Raw genomic sequence first — 26351 nt, 5'->3', positions numbered from 1 at the left:
CACATGTCATATCGTTTGACTCATCTTGATCGGTCATTCCACATTTCATTTGAGCGCTTATACGCCACCGCTCTTCACCGCCACCCCGTTGCTTCTCACCATCGTACGCCGATTCCGGCCACCAGGGGGTCTGCCTTGCCACCCTCTCTCACCTCAGGCCGTCCTCGCCGCCACAGGATGCCTCCACCGCTCGGAATTGCCACTGCCGCCGCCGCCTAACCCTAGCCCAAGGGTTTCACCACCATCGGTCTTCTCCGTTGTGTTTCAGCCACTCCTCCGTCGATTCCAATTTCATCAAATTGGATGCAATGTGCCTTGTTCTCAACTCTAATTCATGCCTTTTGCTCAATTGTGCCTCATGCTTATCCTTAGTTACATTTCATATATGTGTACTAGCTGTCACCTATTTTTCTTGAACTTCTATTGTACCTCTTGCAGATGGGTCATAATTTTGGAAAGAGAAAGGGAAAGGAGATTGAGGTGCCTAAGGTGAATAAAACAAAGGCACAGGCACGGGGTGGTGGTGCCTTTCAGATTCGAGAGTCTCACGTGACTCCTGCAGCCACAACTGATGTTCAGAGGAGCCAGAGAGCTAGGGGAGTACACAATAGTCAGAGTGTCAGATGCCTCCCTCAGCTCCACGTCGTTTTGGTCGTGTGCATACACGGTGTGGGTTGACATTGCCTTCTTCTAATCACTAGTCACTTGAGCCTACTACAGAGGAGGAGGGCAGTGAGGAGCAGGAGGAAGCACAACCAGATGACTCAGAGGTCCTGTTGCGTGATCTGAGGGGATATACAGCCAAGAGGATCAGGAGGCTTCGACTTGCGCCAGTTGACGAGTGGTTTCCAAAGGGTCGTGATACTCGGGCCAATCTGAAGTTTTGGACTCTACTTTAGAAGAGCTTCTATGCCTCCTATAAGTTGATGTGCATCAAATTGTTTGACCATAAGACATTGCACTGGGGTGCTGTACACAGAGCCTTAGGGAGTGTGAACGTACAGGGATACTTTGATCGCTTCCCTGAATTGATTACTTTACTTTCAGAGTGCGACAGATTTGTTGCGGATTGGGTTAGAGTTTTCTATGCTATAGTTTGGATTCGTGAGGGCCGAGATTATATTGAGTTCATATTTGATGGCTGGCAGTTTAGACTCTACAGACCCCAGCTAGCTTAGATGCTTGGAGTTGGGGAGAGCGATAGATCTCTACACAGCATAGTCTATGGGGATGCTAACCCACCTCGCCGTGCTTCTATTGGTGGTACCTTCCCTACGAATGATCAAATGTGTTCGCTTTTTCAGCAGCCGCTCCATGCCGGATCGAACCGCTTGCCTAACTTGCTCATTCCTAGGGCAAAGGTGGTTCATCTGGCATTGAGGAGGAGCTTGTTGCCACGGATCGGCAATGCTGAGGCCATCACTATTCTTTAGCTATGGCTTCTTCTATCCATCCTCAGTCATGACCAGTTTGATATTGTGGACTTTCTTATTTGTGAGATTGAGGATGTGATCTTCAATGTCACGGCCCGACATTAGTCATACGCTCACTTCATCTCCTACATTCTGAGCCAGCTTCGCCACCCAGAGTACGTGTAGGTGTACCAGTCATCCATGACACATTTCCATCAGTAAAAGCCATCTGCACCAGGAGACAGACACCATGACCAGAGGACCATGAGGTGGGCCCAGGAGCAGCTCACTGAGGGAGAGCGTGAGGCAGCTGCTCAGGAGGACCAGGCACTTGCAAAGGCTGAGGCATAGTTGCCTACCTACTTTGATGTGGACCTTGATAGTGATAATGACAGTGACGACGTTGAGTATCTACCTCCTATCAGGGGCACACACGACCATGAGGCCAGTGGCTCGGGCTCCACGGCACTAGTTTCAACACCTCGATCACCTCCAGTCACTACTACCACATCCAGTCAGCCATCAGAGCTTGCCGCTATTATTTAAAGACTCGTTAAGGGTTAGTAGCTGAAGGTTGAGCACACCCAACATTTAGAGGAGTGACAAGCAAGTCAGGAGGAGTGACAGAAAACTTTGCTAGAGCAGTTGACGCAGTGACATGAGGTGTCACTTGCAGTAGTTCAGCATTCCATGATCAACATGTTCTCAATCTTCTCCGGCTACATCAGTCATGTACACCAGCAGATTGGATTACCACCACCTCAGTTTGTAGTTCCAACACCTGGTCCAGCTCCATCTTTCACTCCAGCACCGACCAGTGTTAGTGGGTCAATCCCAGTGCCCCTGTCTTTGATCCCAATGTATCCATTTCTTGAGACAGAGCCATTGCCTTGACCAGGTGGACCCTTTTCACTATTAGTAGCCTCTCAGGTGTCCTCTCCACTATCAATAGGTCCACTCACTTTTGAGGAGACACCTCAGCCGACTCTGCCTAGTCTGAGTGCCACAATTGGTCCCACACCTCTAGTTCAGCAACCTGAGTTTGGACCTAGCTCGACAGAATCAGTACTTAGGCCTATGAACGCTCAAATAGCCGAGGAGATGGCTACATAGGGTGTTGTGGTTTCTAGCTCTGAGTCACCTACTGCTCCAGTACTTGAGGTCTCTATCTCAGCGGCTCCTGATGTTAGCACTTCTACTTTTGTCTACCGCCACAGCGATGCCTCCTTCTTCTCCAGCCTCGGATGCCAAAGAGGTAGATATTTAGGGGGAGTAGAGGGGGCAGAGTGCTAGATATGAGATATCTTATGTGGTTTTCACGTATGGACAAGCTATTTGTATGTGTGGATAAGTAATTTAATGTGTCTTATACTGATTTGGCCTGGACTTTGTGCTCAGATGCTAACTCGGGCCTCTCAACCTTAGAGGCGGGTTAGAAGGTGGGACCACAAAGCATCATCCTCGACCTACTTTCAGAGTTGGTATAGTTGAATGACTCTTCGATAGAATGACCTTTCAACGATGATGCAAAGGAGGAACAAGAAGCAGCGGACTGTAAGAATGCCCTGGAGGAGGAGGATCAGAGGCTGGCCTATCAGCTGTGCACTGTGGAGGAGCAAAAAGAAGTGTCCTATAAGAATGCCCATGAGGAGAAGGACAAGAGGGTGGCCCATCAATGGACTGTGGATGAGCACAAGAGGGTGTCCCATCAGTGCGCTGGAGAGGAGGCCAAAGGCTCAAACTGTAGTGGCGTTTAGGCGTTGGCTTTGATGTCTTTGATACGTCGGTGAGCCTGGATCATAGGTGATACTGCAGTCGATTAGGCATGGCCGGGTCCTCCGCTCCACCACCATCAGCCCCTGTCATCCCTAGATGTACACAAGCCATCAACTATCCGTGCAGAGACACGATGCTCATCACGGGAGACGTAGAGGGATACTAGACTCGCTCAACTCGATCAACTTTTCGAGGAGTGACCTGTGAGAACTACTATGCATATATGTGTGTCTATCGATGCCTATGACTTGTAATATGTGTTCACTAAAATATGACCAAGAATGCGAGGACCATACTCAAGTTCAAAGAACTAGGGCAAAAAGTAGAACGAAAAGAAAAATTGTATTGATAAGAGATAGATTGTGTGTTTTTTCAATCGGCATGCACCCCTTTAGCTTTTTATGAGGAGCGGCATGGACTTCTCCATCAAGGATTGGACTCTATCTCATCCTTAAACCGAGTCTCTAGCTATTTCCTAGAATAACTTGGCCAAAACATCCAAAACATGCGTGATTGTCCAACCCAACAAGCCTCCTAGGCAGGAGACACATTTATATGCCGCAAACAATTTGTATTTAGCCAAGAATATGAAAGAGTCTAAATAGAACATAGAAACCAAACCAGTCCTAATCAAAATGTGCACATTAGATAAATCTGTGTGAACAAAATGCTATCACCAGACTATCCGGTAAATGCAGTTTTGAGAAACCCTAGACTTCAAGCATTATTCTCATGGGATAAATCGATGTGAACAAAATGCTAAACTGGAGTTTTTTGTTTACGCCGTACAATTACGCAGAAGCATTTCAGGAAATCCTTCTTAACATTGGATGTTCCTATTGATGAGGACATCACTCTTTCGGATACACACACACCGAGTATTCCTCCAACAATAGGTCCATTGACACGAGCTCGTGCACGTCAACTAAATCATGAGGTGAGCTCGTTCCTTAGTGTTCCTTTATATTTTGATGAGGATGGGATGCTACTGAATAATTGTGATGTATTGTTACTTAGGAACACGGGAGAAGAACAGCAAGGGCGCCCAAGCCAAGGTGGAGGTCCAATCAAGCTCGAGTCCGTTTCGGAGTCCAGGACCAATCTGCACTAAAATCGTCGCCCATGACGCATACGGACTCCATTTTCGACATTCTACACATGGTTGGAAAGCTAAGCAGATAAGCTTTCCAACGGAACTGGTCCCATGTCCAAATTCTTTCTGAGTCAACAGGAATCGTCGAAACAAGTGGATATCCAGAATCTGTTAGGGTGCTGCGCCAACATCTTTTGGGCCGTGTAACGTGTTGGAGTCCATTAGGGACGCGTCCAGGGGTCCTTGGCCAACCCTAGTCTTTTATATACAGTAGCCGCTGCCCTAATTAGGGTTGGGTTTTTTTCAAATATTGATCTACACACAGTTGTGAGATTTTCGCTCTTGTTCTGGACCGACTAGGCCGCCGCAAGTGTTTGTGGAACCCCGACTTCGAGTGCTTGAATTCGATTTGCAATATTTCAGATTGCATCTTCTACGTTCTTGCTTGTGTTCTCGGTACGCTTGCAGGGATTGAGCCTTCTTGGCGAGGTCAACCGCGCGACATGGTTGATAACCAACGGAGCTGTGGTGCAGTGATTGCAAGGGAGACGATCTGTTCGGGTCGAAGCCTTTGGATCATCAACGTCGAGTTCTCCACCCACCGACTTATCGCTACCTATCGGAAGATCAGGCCAACATTACTCATCAACTGGTATCAGATTTTCAGGTTGCCCATTAGGTAATTTGGTTTTCCCCTTTAGATTAGTCTGTTTTTCATTACCTAAAGTCCAGAAAAAGCCAAAAAAATTCCGTCAATTTCCGCTGCCCTAGAACCCTTTGTGCCTTTGCAATTTTTGTTTTCAGTTGCGTGTTGTTGAGTTTGTGTCCGTGGTCGAGTCTTGTTGCTGGTTTTAGAGTCGTGTTCTTGGTTTTTAGTCAACGTTCCATGCTGTTTTGATCACGCCGCTATCCCATCGCCACCATCCCCACCAACAAGTCGAGCCACCACATTACTCGATTTGCCACCGCGAGCCGCCTTGTGTTACTTTCCGCCACGCCAACCCTAGATAGGTCGCAAGCCGCCTTGTATCAATTGCCCTGCCACCGCTGCCCTCCTTGTTCATTTCGCGATCCTATTGCTTGCAATACCTTAAAGAGGTCAATTTCTGCAAGAGGTGCTTTGGAAAAAACCCTAACTCGATAGGGGTTCAGTAAAACGGCCATAACTTTCTCATACGGACTCGGAATCAGGCAAAAAAAATTTTCACGGACATCTATAGAAAAAGTTACATCTGTTGCTCCCCGGCAAGTCCGGGTTCCACCAAAAAAAATTTCCCAAATTTGGCTCAGAAGATTGAGTATTCGAGCCGCGCGAAGTTTCCGCATGCTTTTCAGAGAACGTGCTTGATTTTCTATAGGCCACATCTTGCATCCGTTTGAGCTGAAAATTTCTGTGGTTGTTTCTTGTGTGCTCCTAGTTCAGAAAAAAAATATCAGAAAAATACGAAAAAAAATTTCGTGATTCCTACTAGTGCTAAAAGACAGAAAAGAGCACATAGAGAACACCAGATCTTTGTGCTATTCGCTACCTATCGGAAGATCAGACCAACATTACTCATCACCTATGACCTAATGGAGTTTTGATCTTTATCCAGTGTTCACAATCTTCTGCTGCAACTCCTCTCCTCCATCTTCTATTCATCGGATGATCTAGTGATGACACCAGAATATTCACCAGACTAAAAGTCAGAGAGTAAACTCTTAAATGAACTCACCGGATGATCCTTTGTTTAAAACAAGCTACCACCGGACTATCCGATGTTCGCATTAATTTTGACTCAAGCCAAATTTGAGTGTCAACACTAGTTATAAGCCCTAATCCCCTAATTCCATAGTTCATACGATTTACAATTAGGGATGAAAACAGATGGGAACGGTCATGACAACCACCTAACTGTTTTAACTTTCTCATTTTCTCAGCTGGACTGAAACGGAAACGGGATAGGTGGGAACAGAAACGGTCGGGACATAATCAGAGGGTCAAAATGAACCAATCCAATCAAAAAATAATATTGGTATCGACCAGGATTCAAAAACACAAAACGGAAACAACGACCGAAAGGACCATCAAGACATGTCAACATGTATAAGTTTAACATGATCTTCAGACAACACCGAACTAATAAGTTTAATGAACCAATCCAATCAGCAGTCACATGAAAATAAAAAATATCATACCATTTTTCGATTCACATGACATACCATTTTTTGTCAATACTTGACTCAAACAATACAAGATACGAAGATACAACCACATAAGCCTTGAGGACCGAGTGGTAGCTCGGTTGGTTCACTCCGAATGCATGGACAACCGGTCGTGGGTCGGTATTTCCTTTATGTGTTTTTTAATCCCGACCGATACCGGTATTTTTCTGATCGAATTGGTTCATTTTCGACCCTCTGATTATGTCCCGATCATTCCCGTTCCCGCCTATCCTATTTCAGTGAGTTCAGAACTTGTCATTTGTATTAATCACTTTTTTATAAAGGCAATTTGAAGTGGACTAGCTTTTCTTTGAATGTTTCTATGCTTGATTTTTCACATGCATATTGTTATTGAATTGCACAAATTGTTGTGATTCACATGTTCTCATTCTATTATATTCTATGTTGAGCAATGTTCAATATGATTCTAATGGCATAATGAAGAAATAACTAAATGAAGCCTAGTCAACCCCCACAATTATTAAAGAAAGTAGAAAATGTCCATTTGTACTTTAAAGATGAGAAATATGCTCTCCTAGTATTATGCGTTGTGGCATTGCCTGATCTTATACCATAGACATGTTCAATGTTAATGCTACATTTTCAAATGCTTCATTCCTTTGACTTGCAACAAAATTATAGATATGTGCATTGATTGCGGTTGTCAACTTTAATAGGGAACTTTTTTGGTGCTTCATGTTGTTAAAATAATCTTTAAGTGATAAACCTTTTGAATGTGTAGTACCTATTTATTAACCACATTATCAATTGTGCATTGAATTGATATTTGTGTAGAATACTTTATGCTTCTGGTAGCTGTTTATGATGTCTCACATTCTTACTCATTTCCATGATTGTGTTCATGCTACTAAGTTCATCACAATCCATTTGTTTGTGGAATGATCAAACACACTATCTTTGATCTCAGTCCCATAGTCTATGGGGTGATCTAATCCCAATACAAATTTCTATCAAAGATGACAGGTTAGGTTTCCATATGTACCGGAGTTTAATGTTAAAATTATTCAGGGATTTGACTTGAGTGTTACATGTCAATATGTGCGCAGTATGTATCCAAAGTAAAACAGTTCTTTTTATGTTCTGGTGGAGGTTTGTCAGTTTTGTTTTAGTTACATCACAGTGCATCTGTTGGCTATCTCTGATCAAGCACAGATGAAGCTGAAATAGCAACTCATCTTTTTATTTGATTCCCATGTAACAGCTATGGGTTTGTTCAGTGAACTTAGGCGCTTGGGGGATGGTGTTGCTCCTATGCTTGAGTTGACAGTCCGTCAGCTTGGTGTTCATTTTGGTAAGGTTGAGAATGTATTTTTCGTAGCTGTGAGGGCCACCACTGTTGACCGTTACTATCTAGTGAACCATGTTCTCTGATCTTTCATCCCCGAAGGAAACTTCTCTATTGTTGTCCTTGAAAATGGAGATATATTTGTGAATTGCAAGACTGGATTTAACCATCATTGTGTATTGAACAAGGGCAAATGTTTTGGGACCAAGAATATTGTCTAGATTATCTGGTTCAGGATGATAAATGAGATAGTTAGAATGGAACTAGACCCAGACAACAGTGAGGTGTTTCTTGAAGATAGCTCTTTTGTGATAGTACTGCTAAAACACAGGAAGGATGATGATGATGGATCATCCTTGAAGGCGGTGATGAAGCCTAAGAAGTAGGGTGTTTGTTCAATTAGTGTAATCAGAGAACTAATTTTGTCTTTGTATATAGCTGATGCGTGTTAACTTGTGAACTACTTTGTGTTTGTATATATCTTATGTATGAGTGTGAACTGCTTTTTTGTTTGTAAATAAATTGTATGAATGTATTATCATTATCTTCTAATTGTATGCATGTATTGAGAGGGATTGAGATAACCGTAGTACCAAAAATTATTCACTTGGGGGTGGGGGAGGAGGTTACGGATAAGCAGGCCGCCTTCCAAAGGTTTTGGGCGGTGCAGCCCAGGAATGCTCCCAACTGGACTTGGTCCCCAGGTATCCCCTTCGACCACACTCGGAATACCCCGACCGAGCCAACATCTTCAGAAATTCTGTCCACCCAGCGCCCTCCTTGGCCCCCTCAGGCAAGAAAGGGTTCCAAAGAGACGGAGGGCTCTGGGAGGCACGGATCCCGCCAGCGCCTCTGATGCCATCCTCGTAACGCCAACCATGTGCAGGGAACCCCAAGCCCACCTCGTCCGGGGAGGCATAGTCAGAACCAGTTCGGCTCTGAAAACCAGTTCAACGGGCAATCTCGACGGTCTCCCAGGGCGGAAGGAAACCCTGGGAAAACCACCGGCTCTGAGGCACACCGCCTTCGGCAGCGACCCCAATGACAACTCCAAGCTCCGGTGCCCCCGAAGCCATACGGGTGCGTCCTGCACTGACCCGGGTGCGGCCACAACACCAACAATTGTTGCACCCTTATTACCTTCTGGGAGGAATACCTTGGAAAGCAAGCCAAAAACCTGGCCGTAGAAGGAGCCGGTGAAGGACGACGTAGAGTTCGGGGGCCTGGGGCACACTCCCGAGCGAATCCGCAGCCCCTCAACCTTGCACCATCGCCACCAACCCTACTATCAATGGTACCATACCTAGCAACGAGAACTAAGTCAGAGACACGCCGTCGCCAGGCTCCAGATGGGTCACCTTCAGGGCTAGGCAACGGCTAAAGGTGAAGGAGGTCAAGCTCCGCCTCTCCCAGCCTAGCCACAGGCTTCGAGGCCGCCAAGCCTCACAATAGAGGCAAGGTAGTCTACCTAGTGATCCGTCTTTCATGCGGCAAGATCAGAGTCTGTTGGGGGCCTCCAACTATATTGTTAGAAGTCTTTTTGCAATAGATAGCTGCTAAGTAGATGCAGTAGAGCTTAAGTTACATTCTCATTTAGCATGAGCAGTTGTTTAACCTAGCTATGTTTCATGCTACAAATAGCTTCTTGTTGCCAATAGTAGACTACACAACTTAGCTAGTATGACCATGCAAAATCCCTGCACTCCCGCGGACGCATCATGCCTAGGTCGCCTGGGGTGCGAGACTGCCTAGGTTTCCTGGAAGGCATTATGTGGCCTCGGAAGTGTAGTTGCCACGTATCAAGGAATTTCCTTGATAGACCGTGTTGCGGCACCCTTGGGGGATTTCTCCGGAGGCGTGACAAGCCCACACACCTAAGCATCACTTGCCCATGCCTAAGGTCACCTAAAAAGGCTTCCCGGAGGGTAGGCTTTGCCCTGGTGGGAAGTGAAGACTACACACCACGGGCATAGCATGCCTAGGTCACCTGGAAGGCAAGACTGCCTAGGTTTCTTGGAAGGTATTGTGTAGCCTTGATAGTGTCCAGATGCCGGTTATCAAGGGACTTCCTTGCTAATGTAGTTGCAGTGCCCTTGGGGCATTTCTTCGGAGGCGTGATAAGCCCACGTACCAGTAAGCATCGCTTGCCTAAACCTAAGGTCACCTGAAAAAATTTCCCGGAGAGCAGTCTTTGCCCTGGTCGGAAGTGGAGCCCACACACCACAGGCGAAAACATGCCTAGGTCACCTGGGAGGCAAGACTACCCAGGTTTTCTGGAACGTATTTGTAGCCTCGATAGTGTGTGGACGCCGCATATCAGGGGACTGCTCTGATGTGAGGATGCGGTGCTCTGAGGAATGCTGTCGCAAGGAATCCTCTCTGTACGACATGCTTATATACCGCGGGGCGCCGCTTATGCCTAGGTCACCTGCAAGGAAGATTATGCCTAGGGTGTCCTAGAAGGCATTGCATAGCTTCGGTCATATAAATGCCATGCGCCAGGGCACATCCTTGGTGGACAGTGTTGCAATGCATCCCGGGCGTTTCCTTGGGAGCACGCCAAGCCTACACACCGCGGGCGTAGCATGCCTAGGTCACCTGGAAGGCAAGACTGCCTAGGTTTTCTGGAAGGTATTGCATTGCTCCGATAGTGTGTAGGGCCTTTGGCATCAATACATGCTGAGGAACCTTACCAAAACCTCTGGTAAAAATGAAGGGCTTCGCCAAAAAATTCTGGTAAAAACGGAGAGCTTCACCAAAAACCTCCGGTAAAAGCGGAGAGCTTCGCCAAAAACATCCGTTAAAAAACAGAGAGCTTCACCAAAAAGCTCTGGTAAAAATGGAGAGATTAGCCAAAAACCTCCAGTAAAAATGGAGAACCTTACCAAAACCTCCGGTAAGAACGGAGAGCTTTACAAAACCTCCGATAAAAACAGAAAACCCTACCAAAACCTCCGGTAAAAATGAAGAAGCTTTACAAAACCTCCAGTAAAAACAGAGAACCTTACCAAAATCTCTGGTAAGAACGAAGAGCTTTACAAAACCTTACCAAAACCTCCGGTAAGAATGGAGAGCTTTACGAAACATCCAGTAAAAATGGAAAACCCTACCAAAACCTCCGGTAAAAATCGAGAACTCTACCAAAACCTCCGGTAAAAATGGAGACTTTCACCAAAACCTCCCATAAAAATAGAGAGCCTTACAAAACATCCGGTGAGAACAGAGAACCTTTCACAGGCCTCCGGCAAAAACGAAGGGCCTTTTCCAAACCTCCGCACAACGGAGAGCCTTCACAAAAACCTCCGCACCACGGAGAGACTTCCGAAAACCCCCGCAATGGAGATGTTTCTTTCTAAAACTCCGACAGGCCAAAAGATTTGGAAAAGACCTAGCGGGAAAGGTACTCCAACACCTTGAAGGCTAATGCCTCCGTGCCGAAACGAGTACACAACCCACTAGCCTCTTAAGTGGCACAGCAAGCCAATCAAAGGGTATAAAAATCCCCCTCCCTACAGGGAAAGGTATGACCCGCGTAACTCTGAAACACGCATGGTAAAAGATAAAATCATTACACTACCATCTTCTTTAAAGGCACATTTCATACGTCATTTTTGTTATACTAACATTCAATAAAAGCCCACGCTGCATGGCACGAGAAACATAGTGGAACCCCTGACTATCCATTACAGGGATAGCAAGGCCGGGCAGTGGCTAAGGGCTGAGGGGGTCACGGACCCTCTCTTCCACCGACCTTCGGCTTTGCCTCCGACGCGCCATCGCCGGGCTCCGAACCAAATACCTCTGGAGCCGGGCAGCGGCTAAGGGCCGAGGGGGTCGCAGACTCTCTCTTCTGTCCAGCTTTCCGCTTTGCCTCCGATGCGCCGTCGCCAGGCTCCGAACAAAATACATCCGGAGCCGGGCAGCGGCTAAGGGACGAGGGGGGTCGCGGACCCTTTCTTCCGCTCGGCCCAAGGCTTCGCCTTCGACTCGCTGTCGCCAGGCTCCGGACAGAGTACCTCCACAGCCGGGCAGCAGCTAAGGGCCGAGGAGGTCGCAGATACTCTCTTCCGCCCGGCCTTCAGCTTTGCCTCCAACGCGCCATCGCCAGGCTCCGAACCAAATACCTCCGGAGCCAGGCACCAGCTAAGGGTCGAGGGGGTAGCGGACCCCCTCTTCCGCCTAGCCTTCGGCTTCACCTCCGACGCGCCGTAGCTAGGCTCCAGACAGAATACCTCCAGAGCTGGGTAGCGGCTAAGGGTCGAGGGGGTCGCGCACCCTCTCTTCCGCCCGGCCTTCGGCTTCACCTCTGACGCGCCGTAGCCAGGCTCCGGACAGAATACCTCTGGAGCCGGGCAGTGGCTAAGGGCCAAGGGGGTCACGGACCCTCTCTTCCGCCCGGCCTTCAGCTTCGCCTCTGACGCGCCATCGCCAGGCTCCAGACAGAATACCTCCGGAGCGCGCAGCGGCTAAGGGTTGAGGGGGTCGTGGACCCTCTCTTCTTTCAAGCCCTTGGCGTCGCCTCCGATGTGCCGTCACCAGGCTCCGGACAGAATACCTCCAGAGTCAGGCAACGACTAATGGCCGAGAGGGTCGCGAACCACCTCTCTTGCCTAAGCCTTCAATTGTGCCTCTGACACATCGTCGTCTCCTACCCGGGCAGTTGCTAACGAACTTGAAGGGTCAAGGACTGCTTCTGAAGCTCATCTCCAGAGGTTCCAAAGGGACTTCACTGAGTCATAAATCCGAAACAAATTAGGAAGAAGTACACAGTAACCAGAGACGACGAGATCGCCACTACTCCACCCGGTTCTCCTCAGTTAGCCTAAGTATCGACCGGTCATCAGAAAAACTAGCCATCGCCTTCAAAAGGGACGAAGAAGTACGGTTGGGAGGCACAAAAGCATGCACGCATGCGACTACCGCTTCGAAAGGTTCCTGACTGTTCCCGAAGACCAACGTTATATTATTAAACAACCAGTACATCCAGGGGATACAAATTAAAACAACCGTATAGAATTGCCATATCATGGCGTCACCAAGTACGAGATCCTGGTGACCTCCTTCACCTCCAACGGGTCCTGACAGGGGCCACGCATGAGATGGCGTATGTGCCTCATCTGCGGCCTGCCGTTGCAGAACCAGATGCAGTAGCCGGCTCCTGAGCTACCAGAGGACGCTGAGGAGTCCGAGGAGGTCACTAGTGAAGCCCTCTCCCTCGCCTTCCTAGCCTCTTCCTACTTCACCGCCGGCCCCATTGACGCCAGCTCACTCTCCCTTAACAGGATATCCAAGTCGATCCCCTCGTCATCATCGGAGATATCGATGGTCTCGACAAGCATGCCCTTCCCGGCCAAAGGTCAAGTCGGAGCAGTAGACAACCGCCTCCCCTATAGAGGAGGGGGCTGTTTCTCCTCCGACACCTCTACCAATAACCGAAACAGCTTGGCTCCTGAAGGAGCTGTCGAGATCATCGATGTCTCTGAGGAGGATGAGGAGGAAGATGATGCCATACTCAAGTCAAGGATAACTGCTTACTCATGGGCTGTGGAGGCTCCAACCGGGTAACCCTGGCTTTATACCCGAGCCACACAGCCACGTAGGTCCGGAGGATGAAGCTGGATGAACATTGCCATGTCCTCCCATTAAGACTCCTAGGGGAGGGGACCGTGGCCCTATCCAGTTTCTCTCAAACACCTCGCAACACTCCACGACGAAATGCCTCATTTTCTCATGTAGACATCCCATTGCATTAATGACCCGAACCTCTTTCAGCGCGTGAAAGGATCGCAAGCACAAGACCCTAGTGACCCCTCGCATTATCCAATCAGAACACAACAGTGACACTTTTTGTCCCGCCATGCGAGCGTACGGGATTCTCCAAACCTACATGAAACCTCTACTCTAGTGACTTCGAAAGATAGAGAATCACGATCAAGCATCCTTGATACGACACCAGGTTGGGGTTGATTTTTCCTCTACATCCTCTCACCCCACCAAAATGTTGGGGCCCAAGAATGAGGGGGTACTGTTGGGGGGAAAATAAGCTAGCCTGAGGATAATGGTTGAAGAGTACCATCCAAGTCCCCCTGGAGCCTTGATCTACGAATCCCCAGCTAAAGGTTCGACCCCCGAGGTCGTCAAGTCCCTTCATGGTATCTCTTCGTACCTACGAAGCCTTCCCTTGGCTTAACTGGCTAAGCCTCCCGAAGCCTCAGTCCCCCGAAGCCTTAGTCTCCCGAAGGCTCAGTCTCCTCGAAGCCCCAGTCTTCCGGAGCCCTGCTTCCCGAAGCATTCATATCCCGGATCCATGCCTCCTGAGGCCCCCTGCCTCGGGACGATCGGGCCACCTTCCCGAAGATAGTAGGGTAATTAAGCAGTCCCTGAGAAGATCTACTGAAAGGAGAGTGTTGGTCGTGCTTTGCCTATAAATAAGTGACTGGTATTAAAGGGCTAGGCTGATGGACACCACTCTAACACTTTGGCGTAATAGAGGCTATCCTAACACCCCTGACAGTGCGGCGTCAGGCCGCAAGGCGACCCGCTCGCCGCACTAGAGGGGGCAGGCACCACGATAGTTACCACAGTGGATATTTACGTCCCCAATAGGATAGAAAGTAGTTATCCGTGATAAGATCTAGTAATTTGATCAGGTCCCAGATATTCGTATATTATGATAACTTGTACGCTAAGCTACACATGATCCTATAAAGAGGGAGCCATGGTCGTCTGGGGGAAAGACGCAGAGAAAAAAGGGCGCACGGAGAAAAGACGGAAATAGAGCAGGAACCATAGCAAACATGTGATTCTCCCCTTAGATCGATCCATTTTCTTACTATTAATATACTCATAGTGTTCCTTCCTGTTAAACTTTATCTCCAAATTTAAATTTTCTTTTAAAAAAAAAAACTCTCACATAGTACCAGAGAAACTCTAACTCCAACATCAGCCAACATTCAAGACCGAAGCCTCGCCGTTCGTCGGGTCAGATCACCAACTGGTTTTTTAATCTGCCGAGACCGAATCTAGAAAAGAATCTGACCAAAGTTTTGAGTTGACGTCTCAACCTCAGCCAACAGCCAACGTGAAAAAAGAAAAATCAAATTTTGCTACGTGCACCCGAGAAAAGGTACCAAGAGATTGGTTTCTAGTTTGATTGTTACACGTACACGAACTGTACCAGGATTTCTGCAGTTTTTTGCTTCGTGCATAAATAGTTGTACTAGAGGGTTGCAGTCTATTTTGTTGCTGATTATTCTTTGCCATGACTTCTTTAAAGTATGATATTCCGCTGCTAGACCGAGATACAAGGTTTTCTCTATGGCAAGTAAAGATGCGAGCTGTTCTTGCGCATACTGATCTGGATGATATGTTTGATAATTTTGGTAATAAATATCAAAAGTCTTGGTCTGATGAAGAAAAGAGAAAGGATCGTAAGGCTTTTTTCACAAATTCATCTTCATTTATCAAACAATATTTTATAGGAGGTTTTGCAGGAGAAAACTGTTGCTGCTTTATGGCTAAAGCTGAAATCGATCTGCATATCAAAGGATCTGATCAGCACAATGCATCTGAAGATGAAGCTGTTCACGCACAAATTACAAGAGGGTGGTTCTATGTTGAATCATCTTTTGGTCTTTAAGGAGATCATTGCTGACCTACAATCTATGGAGGTAAAGTATGATGATGAGAACTTGAGTCTAATTCTCTTGTGCTCATTACTTCTTTGAAGTATGATATTCCGCTGCTAGACCGAGATACAAGGTTTTCTCTATGGCAACTAAAGATGCGAGCTGTTCTTGCGCATACTGATCTGGATGATATGCTTGATAATTTTGGTAACAAAGATCAAAAGTCTTTGTCCGATGAAGAAAAGAGAAAGGATCATAAGGCTTTGTCATAAATTCATCTTCATTTATCAAATAATATTTTATAGGAGGTTTTGCAAGAGAAAACTGTTGCTGCTTTATGGCTAAAGCTGGAATCGATCTGCATGTCAAAGGATCTAACCCGTAAAATGCATCTGAAGATGAAGCTATTCACGCACAAATTACAAGAGGGTAGTTCTGTGTTGAATCATCTTTTGGTCTTTAAGGAGATCATTGCTGACCTACAATCTATGGAGGTAAAATATGATGATGAGAACTTGAGTCGTATTCTTTTGTGCTCATTGCTCAGTTCTTTTGCAAACTTCAAAGATACCGTATTATACAGTCATGATACACTAACTTTGAAAGAAGTTTATGAGGCCTTGCATGCCAAGGAAAAGATGAAACAGGTTTATGAGGTCTTTTGGTGGCTCTACTTCTAATGAAGAAGGTTTGATTATACGTGGCAGGACAAAAGAAAAGAATTCGCATAATAGCCAAAGAGATAAAAGTTCAAACGGTTACAGGGGTCGTTCGAAGTCCAGAGGTAAAGAAAAATTCTACAGGTATTGCAAGAAAAATAATCATGACATATCTGAATGTTAAAAGTTGAAGAATAAAGATAAGAGAAAAGGTAAATCTAATGAAGAAGGTAAAGCTTTTTGTTGCTGCTTCTGATAATAGTTCTAATGGAGAGACTCTCGTTGCTTTTGCTGGATGTGCCAGTAGTGGTGATGAATGGATTATTGACTCTGCTGCGTCTTTCTATATATACATACATAGAGATTGATTCGCCACTTATAATTCTGTTCAAGATGCTTGTTCTGTTAGGATGGGTGATGACAACCCACGTCCAATTGTTGGAATTGGATCAATTATGATAAAGATGCATGATGATATTGTTAGAACCTTAACAGATGTGAGGCATGTTCCATGTATGAAAAGGAATCTTATATCTTTAAGTACTCTTGATAATAAAAGGTATGATTGGTCAAGTGGAGATGGTATTTTGAAGGTGAAAAAAGGTTCCCTTATTGTAATGAAAGGTGATTTAAAGTCTGCCAATTTATATCATCTCCGAGGCACTACAATCACAGGTGATGCCGCTCTAAGTTCACATTCATTATCAGATTCTGATGCTACTAATCTATGGCATATGCATCTTGTCATATGAGTGAACTTGGTTTGGCATAATTGAGCAAGAGATGTCTTCTTGATGGACATAGCATCGGCAAGTTAAAATTTTGTGAGTATTGTATTTTTTGCAAACATAAGAGGGTGAAATTCAATACTTCAGTTCATACAACAGAAGGTATTCTTGATTATATGCATTCTGATTTATGGGGACCATCTCGTAAACCTTCGCTAGGTGGTTCTTGTTATATGTATACTATTATTGATGACTACTCTAGGAGAATTTGGCCTTATTTCTTGAAGCATAAATCAAAAGTATTTAAAGAGTGGAAGGTTATGGTTGAAAGGCAAACTGAAAAGAATGTAAAGAAACTTCGCATTGATAATGGGATCGAATTTTGTTCTGATGAATTTGATTCATGTTGTAAGTCTGAAGGTATTGTGAGGCACTACACTGTTCCTGGTACTCTACAACAAAGCGGTGTAGCTGAGCGTATGAACAGAACTATCATCTCGAGGGCCCGTTGCATGTTGTCTAATGCAGGTATGCATAGGCGTTTTTGGGCTAAAGCCGTTTCCACTGCTTGCTATCTTATTAATCAATCACCAAGCAATGTCATTGATAAGAAAACTCCAATTGAGGTATGGTCTAGTTCTCCAGCTGATTATTCAGAATTGAGAGTTTTCGGTTGTCCTATTTATGCTCACATTGATAATGGTAAATTGGAGCCTAGAGCTATTAAGTGCATCTTTCTTGGTTAAAACTCTGGAGTTAAAGGTTATAAATTGTGGAATCCTGCAATACAAAAGGTGGTGATTAGTAGGAATGTATTCTTTAATGAATCTGCTTTGTTGCCTAATGCTCCTATTCAGAATCAGCAAAGTTCTAGCATGCAGGTGGAGAATTTTATTAATGCAGAAAGTACACCAGATACTGTTGTCCAAGATGTACCTATTGCTGAAAATTTATTTATTGATCATGATTCGTCTAGTGTTCCACCTTCTTCTCCCATTGTGCAGTCTACACAATATTCTATTGCAGTTGACAGGCCTAGAAGACAAATTAATCCACCCAAGAGGTTAATTGAGGAGTGTAATATTGTTGCATATGCTTTGAGTTATGCAGAAGAAGTTGAAGGTAATGTAGAACCTTCTAATTATAATGAGACTATTACTTCTTCTAATTGCAATAATTAGATGACTGCAATGCAAGATGAAATGGAGTCACTTGAAAAAGAAGCTTGTTCGTTGCAAGTGGATTTTCAAAAGAAATGAGGGTATTTCTCCTAATGAAGTAGCAAGGTATAAAACAAGGTTGGTTGCTAAAGGTTATTGCCAGATTCCAGGTATTGAATATAATGATGTCTTTTCCCTTGTTGTGAATCATAGTTCTATTCGCACTTTACTCAGTATTGTTGCTATGCATGATTATGAACTTGAACAATTAGATGTTAAAACTGCATTTTTACATGGGGAGTTAGATGAAGATATTTATATGGATTAACCCGAAGGTTTTGTTATTCCTGAGAAGAAGACCTTGTATGTAAATTAAAAAAAAATCTCTTTATGGTTTGAAGCAATCCCCTAGACAGTGGTACAAGAGGTTTGACTTCTTTATGCTCTCTAATGGTTTTAAGCATTCTGATTATGAAGATTGTTAATGGTTCAGTTATTTATTTGCTTCTCTATATCGATGATATATTGATTGCTACAACGGATAAATTAGAAATAGCCAAATTAAAATCACAATTGAGTAGTGAATTTGAGATAAAGGATTTAGGTGCGGCAAAGAAAATTCTTGGCATGAAGATCATTAGAGATAGGAAAGTTGGCAAGTTAGATCTTAGTTAACAAGGCTATATTGAGAAGATCCTTTGTCGTTTTAATATGCATGATCCAAAACCAGTGAGTACTCCGTTAGCTGCACATTTCAAATTATCTTCAGCGTTATGTCCTGAGTCAGATTATGATGTTGAGTACATGTCTAGAGTTCCATATTCAAGTGTAGTTGGTTCACTTATGTATGCTATGGTCTGTTCTCGTCCTGATTTATCTCATGCACTGAGTGTTGTTAGTAGATTCATGGCTAATCCTAGCAAAGAGCATTGGAAAGTTGTTCAGTAGATTTTTCAGATATCTGCGTGGTACTTCTAATGCTTGTTTGCAGTTTAGGAAATCTAGAGATGGACTTGTTGTTTATGTTGACTCAGATTATGCTGGTGATTTGGACAAGAGGAGATCTCTCACAGGTTATGTTTTCACCATTGATGGTTGTGTTGTTAGTTGAAAAGCATGTTTGCAGGCTACTTTTGCTTTATCAACTACTGAAGCTGAATATATGGCTATTTCTGAAGCATGCAAAGAAGCTGTTTGGCTGAGAGGTTTGTACACTGAGCTTTGTAGAGATAATTCTTCTATTAATATTTTCTATGATAGTCAGAGTCCTATTTGCCTTACAAAGGATCAGATGTTTCATGAAAGAACAAAGCACATTGATGTGAGATATCATTGTATTTGAGATGTCATTGCTCAAGGTGATATTAAAATATGCAAGATAAGCACTAATGATAATCCTGCTGATATGATGACAAAACTAGTTTCTGCTACTAAATTTGAGTTATGCTCAAGTTTAGTTTGTGTTACAGTTTGAGTCTTAGAGATTTTTGGCGTCGGTGATATTTATTATTGAAGGGAGTTCATTGAGGATTCTTTATTTGCTACAAGATGGAATTCGTCTTAAGGTGGAGTTTGTTGGATTGTGATTTGAATTCTTATTGGACCATATAAGGGAAGCCTTCGGCCCATGTTCTAGAACAGTCCGTATTAGATTCGAGTCATATGTGTCCACCTCTATAAATATATCTTGCAAGTTGTAAGGAGAGTCATGATGCTCATTGTAATCCCTTGCATTATACACATCTCTGATATAGTGAAGATCGCCAACTGACGTCCGTGGTTATTTTCTCGTAAGAGTTTTTCACGTAAAAATTATACCTCGTGTTCGATCCTGTCGTACTTATTTTCTTACACATGCCAATTGGCACGCCATATTTCTCTTGACCAAACTCTCCCATCAGATACATTAGGGCACGTACAAATGGATGACATCAACTGTCTATAAGGGTCGCCACCTATGATGTATGATGATGGGGAGGGGTAATTACGAAGAGAGAAAAGAATGTTGTCTCAAGAGGTAGTCTGTAGCCGTGAAACAAGGCCCAATATCTCTTGTGCTACATTTATTACAGGCTAGCACTAACATACAATGGGTTGATGTCTTTTTAACTATCTCTAGATTGCGTGGAGCCTGTTTGGTTGTACGTGCCCTTAATGGTCTTTCTTGTTAATAGGTGAATCGCCAAAATCTTTGGAAAAGAAATATAATCCTTCAAAATCAAGTCCCTCGACGAAAGTCCTGATGGACGTGTTGCTGTTAAACGTACATTGCAAAGGAAGGTCCGGGGAAGCCGGCCTGAGACCGTTTTGCGTCATATGAGAGGAAGGTCCGGGGAAGCCGGCCTGAGACCGTTTTGCGTCATATGAGAGTCAAGGCAAATAAGGAAGCCAGCCTGATGGCTCAACAGAGACCGTTTTGCGTCACATTGGAGTCAAGGCAAATATGGGTCACTACTCACTACAAAAGTCAGGGTTAATGTCCAGCACAGAAGAATTCCACGTAAAGCTTAATTGTCCAGAATCGAAGAATTCCACGTATTTTGGTCGCATCCGAGCTGGTAATTTAACTTTATCCGCTTCGATTCCCCTATGGCTGAGCTAGTCTGGTATTCTTACGTGCACCATAAGGCATGTAAAATGAGAGTGATTTGTGCATAAACTCGTGTTGCCTTGGCCAAACAATTATAGATCTTCAAATATAGACACATTTTTCTGCCTAATTTTTTCACATTTGCGGCATTCATTTTCTTGAACAAAATTTATGTGTAAGCCACATGTTGCCTATTAGTAAGTGCCAAACTTGTCTCTTGTTTTTCAGGCTACCCATATTTTCTAAACCGTGATGCAAACTGAGATTGTTGTTATGTTACAAATAGAAAGAAGATACTCGAGCATGTAAACATAAGATGTTGATTTTCAACATGATTTTGTAAAGAGAGTACTAGTTTTTTTTCACAAAGACTTACTATCAATTATGGTCTCTTTCGGTTGTGATGCTAAAGGTCACGGGTAATAAGTCTTTGTTTCTTAGAAACAAATATGCTACTAACATTCAAGAAGAAAATAACAAAGACAAAATGTCAAAAATGACGAAATTATTGACCTTGAGCGGTCATCAGTAGGAAAATCTCACGCACACCCACAATATATACATACACACGGAGAGACATTCACACACAGCTTGTATCGTTCCCTTGCAGCTTGTGCGGCGAACAGATCAATCTTCAAGTGAAAAGGTAGCTTGAACAGATAAACACATCTTGCTCCAACGCACAAACAAGGCATGCAGAGGGCAGGATTAGAAACAAAGATGAGCCGGTCCTTCTGAAATCAAGAGGTACGTAACACTTGGCTACTCTGCAGTGACAGTTTCATATATGGTATTATGGTCTTGTTGTGCACACCAAAATTTGCAGTCTTTTCACGCAAGCAGGGCATTGCGGCTATTTAGTCGTTCTCTGGAAGGCCTTCTCCTGGCAAAACATTCAACTAGTGAAGATTTGAATGATATACATTCGAAGCGTATATTATACTAAACAAGTAATTAGCTTGTTGATATACTTTTGACGTGTTAATTGTGTATGCTCTATTCTGCCACTGACAGAAGCTTTTATTTGGATCTTTCGCAATGGCAGAGAATTAAGGACACTGCATCCATGTCGCTTCCCTACATGAGACTTCTCCTCCTTGCGATGCTTACAGGGCTCCTACCAGCATCAACATTGTTCAATCAGGCGTCTGCAGCGCCGTTCAGCAGCGAGACTGACCGTGAAGCCTTGCTGGAATTGAAGGCCATCCTAGGCCAGCGATCGAGCATGCTGTCCTCCTGGAACAACACTGCTAACCTGTGCCACTGGCCAGGGGTACTGTGCAGCCACAGGCACGCTGGCAGGGTCTCAGGACTTGAACTCAGCTTTGCCGGCCTAGCAGGCACCATACCCCCTTCCATTGGCAACTTGACCTTCCTGACAAGCCTTGACCTCAGCCATAACGCGCTGCACGGTGAAACCCCTGCAGCTATCAGCCACCTACGCCGGCTGCGGTATCTTGACATCTCAAACAACTCACTGCAGGGTGAGATCGCAGCTGGCCTGAGGAATTGCAGCAACCTTGTGAGCATCAGGCTAGGCGCGAACCAGCTCATGGGAGGAATCCCGGACTGGCTCGGAGACCTGACAAAGCTCCAAGTTGTGTCACTTGGGAAGAACAACCTTACGGGGGTGATACCGCAGTCACTCGCGAACCTCTCTTCTTCGCTAAGGGAAATCGACTTCGCCACCAACCACCTCGAGGGTACCATCCCCGAGGGCCTTGGTAGCATCCATGGGCTCGAGTGGTTCATAGCGGCAGGAAACCACATCTCAGGCACCATCCCTTCAGGTTTCTTCAACACGTCCTCGCTGATCGAGCTTGCGTTGGCTGAGAATGATATGCAAGGGACGCTGCCCTCCGTCATGGGGAATGGCCTACCCATGCTCAAATATCTCTTGCTCGGCATGAACCGCTTCGCCGGAGGAATTCCATCTTCGCTAGCCAACGCAACCATGCTCTACTTGCTAGACTTCGGCTCTAACAGCCTCACTGGTACCATACCACCTGAGATAGGAAAGCTTTGCCCTGATACCTTAACTTTCGATGGCAACATGCTCGAAGCAAGTAGTGCTCAGGACTGGGAATTCATCACTTTCTTGACAAACTGCACCCGCCTACGTTTCCTCAGCCTCCAATACAACATGCTTGGTGGTGAGCTGCCAAGTTCTGTTGCCAATTTTTCATCCAATCTTCAGTTCATCTACCTCTCAGTTAATAAGATTTCCGGTAGAATACCTATTGGCATAGGCAATCTCGCTGGCCTACTAGCACTGGCGCTAGATGACAACCTGTTTAGCGGGGTTTTGCCTGACAGCGTATGAATGTTATCAGCCCTGAACCTCTTACAGTTCTCGAACAATAACCTATCAGGGAACCTGCCTTCTTCGATTGGTAACCTAACACAGCTACAAATACTCCTCGCATATAGCAACAGCTTCGAGGGGCCGCTGCCGGCCAGCCTCGGGAACTTACATCAGCTAAATGGTGCTGGCTTCTCTAATAACAACTTCACCGGCCCATTGCCTAGAGAGATTTTCAACCTTTCATCCTAATCAGATGTTGTCTATTTGTCATATAACAACTTTGTTGGTCCTCTCCCACCAGAAGTCGGCAGTCTTACAAATCTGGTAAAGTTATATATCTCTGGGAACAACTTATCTGGCAATTTGCCTGATGCACTTGGCAACTGCTTGAGCATGATGAAGCTTCGATTGGATGGTAACTCCTTCGATGGTGGAATCCCTGCATCTATTAGCTCAATGCGCGGTTTGATGATACTCAATCTGACGGAGAACATTCTCTCAGGAGAGATTCCTCAAGAGCTATCACACATAAGCGGACTGGAAGGATTGTATCTCGCCCACAACAACTTATCTGGAGCAATCCCTGAGGCCTTTGGAAATATGACCTCATTGAACCATCTAGACGTGTCTTTTAACCGTCTCAATGGCCAAGTTCCAGTCAATGGTGTGTTTACTAATGTGACAGGGTTCTCTTTTGCTGGAAACAGTGAACTCTGTGGTGGTGTCCGGGACTTGCACTTGCCTGCTTGCCCAACCAAACCTTTGGAGCACTGTCGGAAAAGGCATTATCTCATTCTTAGAGTAGTGATTCCAATTGCCAGTGCAGTGCTTTTCTTGTTCTTAGCATTTCTCTTCATAACCCTGCGAAAGAAATCAAAAGCTCAACCAGCAGCTGCAGCAATGACAGAAGGAGGTCCTCTCCATTTGATGGATGACATCTATCCCAGAGTTTCTTACGCAGATTTAGTTCAAGGAACAGATGGGTTTGCTCTAACCAATCGGATTGGTACAGGGAGGTATGGATCAGTCTACAAGGGGAGCTTGATGATCAAGGATGCAGAAACTGCTGCTGCTGTGAAGGTTTTTGATCTCCAACAGTCGGGTTCTTCGAAAAGTTTTGTGTCAGAGTGTGAGGCACTAAGTAAGATTCGGCATCGTAACTTGGTTAGTGTCATCACCTGTTGCTCTGGTTATGACTACAAGCAAAACAACTTTAAAGCCATTGTACTGGAGTACATGACTAACGGGAGCCTTGACAAGTGGTTACATCCAGATCAAGGTGAACATTCTTCACATCCACTAGGTCTGACATTGATGCAGAGATTGAACATTGCTGTTGACACTTGTGATGCATTGGACTACCTGCATAATAGCTGCCAGCCACCAATAGTTCACTGCGACTTGAAGCCTAGCAATATACTTCTCAACGAAGACTTTGGTGCTCTTGTCGGAGATTTTGGAATTGCCAAGATTCTTTCAGATTCAACAGGCGACCCATTGACGATCAACTCCAGAAGCTCCACTGGCACCGGGATAAGAGGAACAATTGGATATGTCGCTCCAGGTAACTCCAGTCCAATCTGTATTCTCTTCCTACTTTTGCTTGACTAATTTGTATATCAACCAACAGTGGCGTTCAATATATTTATTTATGATGTAGAATACGGGGAAGGCAGTCAAGTTTCCCCGTGCGGAGATGTTTACAGCTTTGGAATCATCCTCCTCGAGATGTTTACCGGGAAGGCTCCTACCGATGACATGTTCAGAGATGGAGTGACCTTGCAGAGCTACATCCAGGCAGCGTTCCCGGACCGGCTGATGGAAGTTATAGATCCTTCGATTGTAGCAGTAGAAGAAAACCGTGCAGGTGATTTGTGGGAAGGAAGCAGCAATGGTCAGCAGGGACAAATCAACAGCGTCGTGGCATCTGTCACAGGACTGGCGCTGCAGTGCAGTAAGCAGGCGCCAGCAGGAAGGATCTCCATGAGAGATGCTGCCACCGAGCTGCGCAGGATAAGGGCCCGCATCATCCGCCAGTAACTGCCGAATGCAACTAGCTTCCATGCAGGCTAGCTCGTATTAGCGGCTCTGATACTCTTCGAAATCTCACATCTCCCGAAACTGCGTCTGCAAACATGTACAACAAAGAATTAGATTGGGCTACAGCAAGCTATCAAGTACTAGTCACTAAACCATCCATTTGCGCAGGCTAGTATCCAAAGTTGAAATATTATTTCTAAGTACCTAAATTTTGTGAAGAACAAGCATGCTAGCAAGTCAGGCTTATTGCTTTTTCATGTGCTTGATAAGTATCTAAATTTTGTGACGAACAAGCAAGCCTTAAGCCAGTCAGGCTTATTGCCTTTTCAAGTGCTTGATTACATGTCTCCTATAATTTCTTTTCCGTGCAAGTGGTGACAAAGCCCTACCAAAGCATCAAGTTAATTTGTAGCTTCTCTTAGTTATTTTTGTAGTTTTTCCAAACAGTCTGTTGTCGAGTCAAACATAGTTTATTTCTAATATCTAACCAAATATGCCCTGCTAAATTTTTGTAATGTGAGCTACAATTTTTCCTGCTGAAAATTTGTTGTCAACGTTGTATGTCCATCTCCCCACTCAAAACAAAAATAAAAATAGAAACAACAACACAAGCGATCTATTGTTCACCTTCTACAGGTGGCTCTTTTCCACTCTACTCTGCACGAATGACTTGATGCGACACATAAATCAATTAAATTAACAAGAGAAATATTCAAATTTTGCTGTCACCCCATACAAATTGAAGGCGGCAGTGACAAAATTATGAAACTTATAAGTTTTGTCCAAGAAAAAGGTTTCAGTTCCCCTGATCGCAGTAACGTCTAATTAAACGGTACTGCCACTGTTCCAGAATAGATGTGGCATAGAAATACGGAGTAAAAAGTTTGACTATTACTATACATAGAACTACTTAGATTTGTCGCACGAAAAATGATAGTAGATACAACATTAAAATTACTTTGATGCCATTGTCAAAAAGTTATTAATTTTCAAAAATATGCTCGGGTAAGATAATGGCCACTGGTGTGCATTAGAGACACTATTGATAGCCTAAACAACAAGTATACTGGGATGCACGGATACTTCTAAAAACTCATATATTAGTATTCGATACCGTATATATAGATACTTCTCGGATACTACCGGATTCGTATCCTAGGCATATCAGCCATTTTTGTGATTTTCAAATAAATAAAATAATTCGAATACTTCTTATCTTAATTCCCCTCCCCAAAAGGCAGGATACCTCTTATCTAAAATCCCCTCCTTAGAAGGCAGGATACCTCTTATGTAAAATCCCCTCCTCCGAAGGCACAACCACACAGATCCGCGGGTCGCATCGTGCCCCTAGCTCCAGTCGTTGCCGCCCTGGTGCCCCCACCTCCATCGCTAGCTCCGCACAAGGCCCAGCTTGCGGACTTACGGCAGCAGCTCACCACAACATCTCAG

At 44.8% G+C, this 26351-nt stretch overlaps 1 pseudogene; it reads left to right on the top strand.

The window, feature by feature from the left end:
* Positions 1–21142: 21142 nt before the first annotated feature.
* LOC133931341 (receptor kinase-like protein Xa21) lies at positions 21143–25232 on the top strand (annotated as a pseudogene).
* The last annotated feature ends 1119 nt before the right edge of the window (positions 25233–26351 follow it).

The sequence above is a fragment of the Phragmites australis genome, chromosome 10 (assembly GCF_958298935.1).
Source record: "Phragmites australis chromosome 10, lpPhrAust1.1, whole genome shotgun sequence".
Classification (NCBI taxonomy): Eukaryota; Viridiplantae; Streptophyta; class Magnoliopsida; order Poales; family Poaceae; genus Phragmites; species Phragmites australis.
Note: the sequence above shows the minus strand (reverse complement) of the source record. Positions and strands in the feature narration are given on the sequence as shown.